Raw genomic sequence first — 10,935 nt, forward strand, 5'->3', positions numbered from 1 at the left:
AGATCTCTATGCTGCTTATGTTCATGTTGGATGAAGTTCATTTTCTGTATTAGTTCTACATTATGATGCTATGTTTTTCTGCCACCACCAGATGGTGGTGCAATACAGTTTAACAACAGCAAAGCCCTGGCGACTGGGGTGCCAACAGTTCAAGCATGCATTGTAGCATTTTTCTTCACTGTTGAGCAGAGATACAAGGAAGGGGTCAAGGAAGGCTTGTTTTTAATATTTATGAATTTAGAGACACAGAATTGGTGAAAATGGTGTCCTGCAAGAAGAAAGCACGCTTAGAGCCCTCTGTGCCAACTCTCCAACATGGATTTCTGAGGATTTCCAGTGGTAGGTCTTTGTTTTTTAAGTGTACCTTTTGAATTACACATTTGTTGTCGTCATTATATCCTGCTCTTTTCCTAATCGTGAGCCTCAAGATGGCTTTCAAAAAATGATAACAGATTCAGATAAGAATTCACATCACTAAAAGCATACAAAAATTAAAATATAATTAAACCTTCCTAAAATTAAAAGCAATATAAAAGCATGCACATTAAAAAACAACATCTATATGGATAATGCAGTACGTTATTAAAACCCCTGTCCTTGTAAACTGTCAGTGTTTGTGCATACATACACACAGTTAAGTCTTCTTAGAAAGGGAGATGAAGCCCCAGGGAGCCTCCGCCAAGAAGGTCCTCTCCCTTGTTTCTGCTAGAGGTACCTGTGAAGGTGGTTGGAGGGATGCAAGGGCTTCTTGAAAGTTCCCAAAGTTCCCATCTTGGCTCATGTAGGAGAACATGATCTTTTTTGCCTTTTTTAAAAAAGAGATGGACAACCTTTGCCCCCTCCCCTCCGTTGGTGCCTTGGATGATCTCCAAGATTCCTTAGAAATGATGGCAACACTTAGGTGTCAGTTGACCGCACATGTCTTGGTTTCCATCTGTGAAGTGTTGGAGCATCTGCACTGTGTGGTGAAGCTTCCTAACATTCACAGAGGACATGAAAATGTAGTTACCCAGGCAACACTGGTAACTCCAGGCAGTCACCGTTTCCCCTTCGCTCTTCAGAAGATGTCTCAGTTTCTGGGTATTTTGGGAGAGAAAATGGCTGTTGCTTCCAAATGACTTGCTGCCTCAGAAATGGCTGTTGCAAAGCAAAGCATAGAAGCCACTATGGAGCACCTTAGAAATCAAACCATCTTCTGTTGATGTTGGTTTGGAAGAAGGAGTAGAGGACAGAGAATAATCACTACCTGGTACTGGCAGAACTGAAAATCTCGTAGTTGTCTTTCTCACACTGGCAGCACAAATACAATAACAACAATTTAAATAAGGAACAATTTGTTGCCCTTGAAATGATATATCAAAAATACCTGCTAGAAGCAGCTTCATTACCCTATCTAATGATACAGCAGACCATGCCTAGGGCAATTTGCATCAGGACAAAGGAGTACCAGCTCTTGGCTCTGAATTTTGCAGCTGATACTTGGCCTATTTAATGGTGTAGTCAACAGCTATGGGAGGCCAATCCTGATAACAGTCATCTTTTTGGCCATTGGCTCGTATATACAATGGTTTGAGTTCCAGGGATGCCTTTTATTTCTTGTAAATGTTATTTTACTGGTCCTATTGGTTGCAAAGATGATGTGAAGATAATAATATACAGCAAAATAGCTAAGGGAATCTCCTTGCTGTACTATTATTAACGTGTATTGTCTCCCCAAACTGAGACGTGGTGAAAAGAAACTTTGACACCTTGGCATTTGGTAAATCAATGGCTCCATTTTGCTGGATTAAATAACTTTTTCAGGTTCCTGACCTGCGTAGTGCAAGGGGCTGGTCGGTATTCTTGCCCTCTGTTTAGACAGACTAACCTGCCGTTAACAGCATTAGTTCCACGCTGCCTTTGGAAAATACAGACACATGACATGTCCATAAACCTCTCCATATGGAGACAATAATCCCCTCAAAAGCTTTAAGCTACCTTTGGAGAAAAAAGAGAGGAGGGGGGTGTACTAACACCCACCCCATCCCCAAATTATAAAGCCTTCTCCTAACAGGATTATTTAGACTGGCTAATTTACCATTTAGAAATTCTGCACGGTGTATCCTTTTCCTTTTGAAACTTTGCAGTCGAATTGCTTAACCCACGCTGGAGCTGAAGCTCTCCACCCTTGTCCTGAATTGCACAATGTGGAGAAAAGGTTCTCTGGATTCTCAAACCATCTCCAGATCTTGGGGATGGTTCAACCTCCTCTTTTTCCTTTCACTCCGAGTTCTTTATTTTCATGCACTGCTTTCCAAGCCCATCTGTTACAAACTCTGCATGAAATGCTTCTTTTATTCTAGCTAGACGGAGACCACCAGCAGGGTGGGTGGGTGGGAGGTTAAATTACATCCATGGGACTGCAAACTGTATATTGTCCTGGTGTGAGTGGTGTCAGAACCACAAATACCTTTATTTTAATGCTTTGCTCAGAGGGAGCAAAAACCCTTCAGTTCTCATTTGACCTCCTGTGTTCCCATGAAACGACAAGGGAAGAGATGATCAGAAAGTACAGGCAAGCAGCAAGTGATATAGCAATCCTTTCTGCAGAAGGGTATTTTAGATAGTATTTAGCACGGTCTCCCCTTCATGGTCTAGACATTAAAAACAGGAACAGCACCTATGGGAAGGCAAGTTTTTTCTAGAAAGACAAATGTTGACAACTGGCTGAGAGACCTTCTGGTTTGCTCTGGTATGATTTACTGTGTTTTTCATAGGGAGAGAGGTTTAGGGTTTGAGGTAAGCAAACTTCCACCAAGCAAACAACACATGGCCCCAAGCAAAACAAAACCAAGCAAAAGGTTTCTTAGATAAGTAGCCAACACACAATTCATACTGTAGTTGATTTCATTCTGAGACTGTAAGGATGATTGAAATGTTTAGGCAGTTGCTTTACATCACGCGAAGATCCATCAGCATCAGTACTCTATAGAGACACAGTTGTTAGCTTTGGTACAGTGACTGGTGAACTACCAAAGCTCGGCAGAAGCACTTTCCCCTGGGTGTGTGATGACAGGCTATTGAACCTAGAAGCGTGTATCTGAAGCATACAAGATCCATTTAATGTGCATTTGGTTCCCCACTGAGCTATGGCAAGAGAGGGTTCAGCGGTACCTGTGGCCACCACTTCAGAAGAGCTATTGTAACCACTTATGTACAGCATCAGAAAATGTTTAGCTTCGCAGTCTGCCCCTTCCAAGTCAAGAGGACTCACTAGAGATCCTTAGGGAAGAAACCATGCAAGTGGGTTGTGTTTTTTGAATTTTTCCACCTCTGATGTAACATTCGCATGAACTGTATGCGCAGATTGCATTTGTAATGGGCGTGGGATAATCTATGCAATTTGCAAATCTCATGGCTGGTGCCGTCTTTTCGTCTCACTTTTGATGTGAGATCAGAAGCTGCTAATCAGATGGCAAGGGCTGGAGAGCACATGGCTTCTTGCCCTGAAAAATTAGCCAAGCCCTTTGAAAGTTTCAGAAGAATCATTGCAACAGCCACATTTTGACTTTTTGATGTTTGTTTAGATTCTCAACATTAGAAGATGTGAGCTCTGCATTTTGGTTAAATAAGATCCAAGACAACTTGTGTAAAAAAAAAAAGTATATTTTTTAAAGAAGCCTAGCAAATAGATGAAAAAATAATTAAGTCTAGCTTAAAAAGCAGTGAGGCTTCTCCCAGTCTTCCCTTGGAAATTGTTCCTAAGATACCACATAGCACTTCTCCTGCCCCAGAGGGTCAGACCAGGTCTAATGGTTTTATGTTACAGGAGGGTAGATTTCCCTTGAACATTAGAAGGGACTTCTTGACTGCAAGAGCAGTTTGACAGTGGAACCAATTGCCTAGAGAAGTGATGGAGTGTCATCAGGATGTCTTCAAAAAGAGGCTGAACAGCTACTTGCTGGGGATGCTTTAGCTGAAGCTCCTGCGCTGTGCAGGGGGACTTTTTCCAACTATGATTTTATGACTCTACGAGACAAGATTTATAAAGGTATAAATGAAAAGACAGTCATGTGGGTGCAGGTACCCTCATTGTGTTGTGATGTCAGCTCTGACTTATGGTGCGCTTTCTTGGCAGGTTTTGTTCAGAGAGGGCTTGCCATTGCCTTCCTTTTGGGCTGAGAGAGTGTGACTTGCCCAAGGTCACCCAGTGGCTTTCCACAGCTGAACAGGGATTCAGACCTTCATCTCTAGTCCAGCACAATTATCTCCACATCAATGTGCATAACGTCCATACAAAATCGTTATTCTAGCATCGAGGCTAAATATTGCATAAGCATCCTTCTTCAACTTAGTAGCAAAAACGCAGGAAAAATAAATTAATGGCAAACAAATTGCTGCTTGTTCGTTACGTCCAACATTTGCTGACCGAGGCGACTTCTTTACCCCGTCTCATGGTAGCTCTGACCTTTGGGTCTCTCCATGGTCGCCACCTAACCCGCTCAAGGGAAAGGCCAGGAGAAGAGTGTCCAATAAATATCTCGGTGACCCAGCAGGTTCTTACGGGAGCAAGAGAAATCTCTGTAATCCAGCTTCGTTTGATCAAAGAGTGTAATTACCAGAACACTGTGGCATTCTCCTCGCAGGACCTTTGTGTCGCACACCTGTTTATATCTGGGAGATTTGGATGTTCCCCAAACACTCGGCTAATTGAGACAGGGCCGCCTTGATCTTAGAGGTGGATAACAAAGTCTCCGAGATCAAATCACCAAATATTTGGCCTTATTTTGAAACAGGAGATATTGTCCGAAGTCAGTGGGCTTTAAAAGGCGGTGGTGCCCACTGCGTAGCATCCATTCTCTTCCCGTCCTCCTCCCAGCCTCCCCACTTTCCCCAATTAAGGAATGTAATTTAGGATCAATGGATGGGTCACTTGCGCTGAAAGAATTAGATAATCGTAGACAGAAGCGAGTCTCGGACTTTATTAGGCTGTTAAGCCTTCCTGATTGTTAGCAAAGATCCGGTCAACCTTTAAATAGCTGGTAGGCCAAGGAAAGGATAAGCGCCGCAGATTTGGGGAGCCGAGGGCAGTGGATTAGTGAGCTTTATGCTCCTGTAACCTTTGGTGAATCTGGGGGGGAAAATGATGCAAGTGTCTCTGAAATTCAATGTATTGGAACTGTCCTAATTAATGTTCTTGTTTTCTCTGGATGGAAGTGTAAGCAAGGCCTGGGTCAATTTATCTCAACCTGTTAATCTGTGAAGGAATGAAAGATTCAACACAGGACAAGCTTAAGACGTTTTGTTGCCTCGGACAGAAGACGAGATGGTCTTCCCCACTGTTTCATGTCATAGTCTCCAGTATTTCACAGATGAAAACTGCAACACATGTGGCCAGGTGTGGTTAAGACAACAGATATTATTAATGAAGAAGAGACCATCTAGGAGAGGCTGCCACAGCCTGGGAAGGGCAAGAGTCCACCTCTCTCCTCTCCTTTCCACCCTTTGGGCCAATTTTGTATGTAAGCTCCTTCTGCATATTTAATTCATTTTGCAGCAACTGGAGTAAACTGAGGACAAAAGACAAAGGTGGGAGGAGGAAGAGAGAGAAACTGGGACATTTTAAAAGCAGTTGAAAAAATGGGAAAACAAAGAATTAACTGGAAGTGTTCATGCCAAATTGGGACAGTTGGAGAATATGTCATGTACAGAACTGGCAGTGTAAAGTGACTTTCACACCGGCAATGAGATAAAATAATCCACCCTCTGAATATGAAGTGGGGGCAGATTAGTTTTGGGGGTGTAGGATAGGCTATGGCCAAGATCCTATGTTGAGGAGATGGAACATAACTTTAAATCCATGGATTGCCATTCTGTTGGTTATTCTCAACCATTCCATCTGTTCTTGAATGATGAGCCAATACTTACATTCAGTGGGTTAGGACTAACAAGGCCACATAGTGGCATGGCAGTTGCTCTATGCTGCCATGTTAGTGAATTGTGATATTGTACAGCTGAATGGGTATGTGCATCTGAAGGTGCAGTGCACATCTCTATGGCGGGGTATAGACCGCCAAATAGTACGTATACAATACATACTAGGGTTAGGAAGGGGCGGTGCTTCCGCACCCCCCTAACCCTAGTACGTATTGAATACGTACAAGATGGTGGCGCCCTGTTCATACGGGCGCCACCATCTTTACGTATCGGACGCTGAGCGTCCGTACATGTCGCAGCCTTTATGACGTAGCGAGTGCGCCCCTGGCGCCTTGCTATGTCACAAACGCGACTCAAAAAGAAGCTCCATTTTGGAGCTTCTTTTTCGGTCCGCGTGGGAGCCGCGCTGTCTGAAGGCTCCGGCTCCCCCGTGGACCTACCGGCGGCGGCGGCAGACCGCCGCAAAGCGGCGGTCTGTACCCCGCCAAAGAAACTGTGTGCCTTGTTCATGTGTGTCACGTACGATGTACATCCAAGCTCATTGCCATTGCATGAGAACCTTGTCTTATGCAAACTATGGTTGTTCTGCACCAGTCAAACATGTCTAACCTCAACATTATGACAGAGACAGACCTGACACCACATGTACCCCCCAAAATGCTATTTAAAAGAGGAAGAACCAGGGCAGGAAGAACCCACCCAAGACTTCCAGGCTCCGGCTCAGAAAAATTTTCTCACACAGAAAAATTGTGGTTAGGGATTGGGATTGCAATGGAGGTAGGCTGAGAAAAGGATGGTTTTACTGTGATCCTATTTTCAAAACTCTAATGAAAGAGATTAGGCAGGGCCCTTAAGGTTTTGGGGCCATGCATTCCCTTAATGATACATTGGGCCCTCTCCTTACGTGGAGGGATCTGTTCTGGATTCCCCTGCATAAGGAAAAATCCGCCTATGCTCGAGCCCCATAGGAAATAATGGGTCTCGTGTATGTGGCGGAGCACGCCATTGTTTCCCTCCCCAAGCAGCCTCCGCGTACATGGAAGCCATGTAAAATGCATCCGCGCAAGGCGCAGGCGCACTGTACAGAAACAAATCATTATTTGTATTGCTACCAAAAGCTTTGAAGGCTGCCTTAATTTCATTTGACCTTGGATCAGCAAGGATCCTCCATTCATTACTGGGGAAAGATTCCTTGTCCAGAGACATTGATCTCAGGTGCTGTTCAATGGGGTTGAACAAGGAGGAAACTTTTCAGTTTGGGCACAAGGTGGTGATGTTGGTCTTTGGCTGAATGCTCTAAGCGGCTGATCTTTCTGCACGCACTCTCAGGCGCACAAACACACAGGGATTCACCTTAAACAGAGGCCATGAACTTTTACCCTTTTGCCACTGAGGGTATTTTCCCTCCCATTTGCATGTTGGGTATTAAAAATTAAGTGTGATAAAGCTGCTTTTCTGCCATGGGAGGCTAAAATGTGGATAGCACAACCAGGATGCAAGCTTCGTCTTGTAATTTTTAAAAATGATTTTGCATGCCCAGCATCTCAAAATACTTTCAGGCATTGCTTGGAATCCTATAGGTGCCTTTCATGTGCGTATGTTCTCCTGCACCAGTGCTTTTCAGGGTATCTTATTTGACGGGCAGCATTTTTTCTTATTTTGTCTAATGTGCCAGGGATCAGCATCATATTTTTGCCCTTTGGCTACAACTATTCCTTTCTTTCTGGGAAACTCCCAACCGACTGCATTTTTGTTGGATGTGGAATGGCTGCATTGAGTTCAAGGCTGTGAAACTGGAGTCCTGAATGCAGTGTCATTGCGTATGGTTCTGCATTGCACATGCTTTCCCATACACATTGTGCATGCATGTGTGTTGAACATGCACGCACGCAGAGCACTGCATATGGATGCCCATTTGATTCTACACTGGGTTGCACACTTGGTGTCTTGGTTCAGTTACCATGCAACACAAGGGTTGCGTCACGTGTAATTCCACATGTGGAGACATGTATGCTACACAACCTCCATTCAGGATCTTGAATGTGGTGAGTATGTGTGCTCGCTGGTGACATATGCCCATACATATGCCCATACATATGGCTCATCTACATAAAACAGAATTGGAAAGCCAATGGCCTAAAGACCTTTTAGGTGGCCCATAACTCTTTTAGGTCCCACAGTCAGATGCTAAAACCCTGAACTCCTGCTCCCTGCCAATGCACAAGAGTGTTCCTCTGTGTGTGTGTGTGTGTGTGTGTGTGTGATGTATTAATTCTGCTTCTCCCAATAAAGTTTTCCTTCAGTCCCCAAATTTCTAGCATTGTAATAAAACTGCAGTTGAGCATTTAGAAATATGCAACTTTATTGAACCGCCTCAGGTGACCGACTTTGAGGCAAATTTGGACATTGTGCTGATTTTATCCCATGGACTTACCCTTCAAAATGGCTTCTCGTTTCTTCCAGTGTTGAATTTGGACCCTGTGAGTCACTTTGGCAGTCATTTCCCCCAATTCTGAAGCTTCCGGTTTGGAAAAAACAGCCACTGAATCGACTTACTGGACCCGAATTCAACACTGGAGGCAACGGGAAGCCGTTTTCAGGGAAAAGCCCCATGCAATAAAATCAGCATAACTTCCAAATTTGGCTCATATTTGGAAGAGGTAAATCGGGCACCAGAGGCGGTACAACAAAGTCCATAGTTTTGGTACCCGAAGGAAAGGACAAGGCAAAGTGACTCAAGGAATGCGAACACAGCAAACAGAAGGGTTCTGGGTGTGAACCATTTTCAACGTCGCATTCTCAGCAATGCTGGAAATTTGAGGACTGGACGAAAAAATTCATGGGAGTGTCATGGAAAGCATCAAGGGAAGCCCTGTTTATCCTTTTCTTTTCTTTCCTTGTTTCTTGTTTCTAGAGTTCTTACAGTCCAGAGCGCAAATGGTGTGAGTCGCAAGGCCTATTGATTATGTGTCAGGCCCTTCGGTGTCGGTGATCAATAAGACTAATGTGTAGAAAAATGGACAGCATTTGCTCAATCATCTTAAGAACCACATCTTTCAATGTCTTATTTTGGGCAGCACTTCTTTCTCCTTGGGAGCAGTATGAAGGAACAAGAGATCAACTCGGGCAAGAACAAAGATTTTTCAGGTAAGGAAGAAAGGTCTCGAAATTTTATTTGGCACTAACCAATTGGATTACCATGGAACCTCCGAAGCAGAGCACTGCAGGACTGGAGTTGAAACTGAAAGAAGTGGAAAGGTTTCGTTTTTAAAAGGATAAATACAGTGGTATGCAAACTTTTTGTGTTGGATTAGGATACTTGGAGACCTGGGTTCAAATCCTGGCTTGGCCTCTGGGTGAGCTTGGGTAAGTTACACTGTCTCAGCCTCTGAAGAAACGTGCCAAGAAAACCCTATGATAGCTTCACCTTAGGGTCTCCATGAGTCAAAAATGACTTGGAGGCACACAACAACAACAAACAAATTCAAACTGTTTACCCTTGGGACCCCCCTTTACATCTACATGAGGATGTCGCACCTCCCTCCACTCAACATAGTATATGAATAAATATATTTTGTTTATTTACTGTGCATATTTTCATTTGCACATTCATGTATATTCATAGTTTAACATTTTAAAAGGAAATAACATTGTTCAGATTAGAAACAGTTTTATTTAATTAACTGCAATATGTAACTCAATGCATGTGTAAATTTTGCACATGAAAAAGGTTTGGGAGGAGGAGGTGGAAGAGGGATTGTGCCCTCACAAATCTGTTTTTTTTTTTTTTTACTGGAGGCAATGGATGATCCTCAAAATTTGGAAAGATTTTCATCAGCACAATTCTGACCTTCCTTCTCAAGGATACTAAAACTCAAACATAAAATGTATCCAGGGGTATCCATGTTGACCATATAATAAAGTCCAATAGCATCCAAAATTCACCAAACAACAATACTGTCATGGGGTCGACCCAAATGCACTATATATGGCTTTTAACACCTTGCCTGATGAAGAAGCCGGTGGAGCTTCGAAAGCTTGCAACATGCAGATCGGGCTTTTGGTTCTCCCAGAAAGATATCACCGTTACATGGATTTTGAATGGGATTAAAACTCAGAACAGCTATTTAACATTTTCTGCATTGGTTAAAAAATGCATTTTCTCTCCACCCAGGTCCAGCGATCCATATCATGGAAGATCATTTTGGATGCTTCTTGAAATCCTCTCCCTTCAAAGTCTTTCAGATTTGCAGATTTGTGTATCAATAGGCCTGAGACCTAATCTGCTCCTAAACATTTCTTGAGTCCTGCTACCCCATAAAATGGCGAGTGTTTTAATCCCTACAACTTGCCATTGCAACTTCCTTTGACATGTATGCAAGACCAACCGTGTGGATGAGGATTGCGATGTGCAAGTCTCTTCTCACCAGGCTGATGTTTTCCTCGTGACGGTTCACGATTGCTAAGGCAGAAGATACAAAAACAAGTCCATGACTTGTGCGGCTCTCTTTCTCTCCTTAAGGAGACGAGGCAAGGTTTTAATTATTCATGCCCCTTTCTTTTCATGTTGTTCCCAGGTTTAGAAGCGTTATCATTAGAACTGTTAAGGCTCTATCGGCTTTGCATAGATCACTGGATAAATAATAAATAAATCATATCATTAAGTAATGGGTCGGCGTGGCTGTGTGTGTTTTCAGGACGTGGATGGGAAGATGATGCTATAAATGGGTGCCGAGGGATATTTTTAAAGAAAACGCCAGGAAAAATGTGAGTGGATGTGCCTTGAAGTCATCGCCTGTCTTACGGTGATCCCATGAATTTTGTAGGGTTTTCTTAGGCAAGGAAACCTCCGAGGCGGTTTTACCTGTTGCTTTCTCTGAAATATAGCCTACAGCACCTGGTCTTTGTTGGGGGTCTCCCATCCAAGTACTAATCAGGGCTCACCTTGTTTACCATCTAAGATCAGACAGGACCTGACGCCTTTAGGATATTTAAACTATTGTAATAAGGAATCTAGGG

At 43.4% G+C, this 10,935-nt stretch overlaps 1 long non-coding RNA gene across 1 annotated transcript; it reads left to right on the top strand.

Annotated features, from left to right (window-relative positions):
• The first annotated feature begins 93 nt into the window (after positions 1-93).
• On the top strand, positions 94-10,498 carry LOC121935117. Its single transcript, XR_006104734.1, has 3 exons — positions 94-339; positions 8,831-9,063; positions 10,091-10,498. It is a non-coding gene; the product is annotated as an uncharacterized LOC121935117 (long non-coding RNA).
• The last annotated feature ends 437 nt before the right edge of the window (positions 10,499-10,935 follow it).

Source organism: Sceloporus undulatus, chromosome 6 (assembly GCF_019175285.1).
Source record: "Sceloporus undulatus isolate JIND9_A2432 ecotype Alabama chromosome 6, SceUnd_v1.1, whole genome shotgun sequence".
Taxonomy (NCBI): domain Eukaryota; kingdom Metazoa; phylum Chordata; class Lepidosauria; order Squamata; family Phrynosomatidae; genus Sceloporus; species Sceloporus undulatus.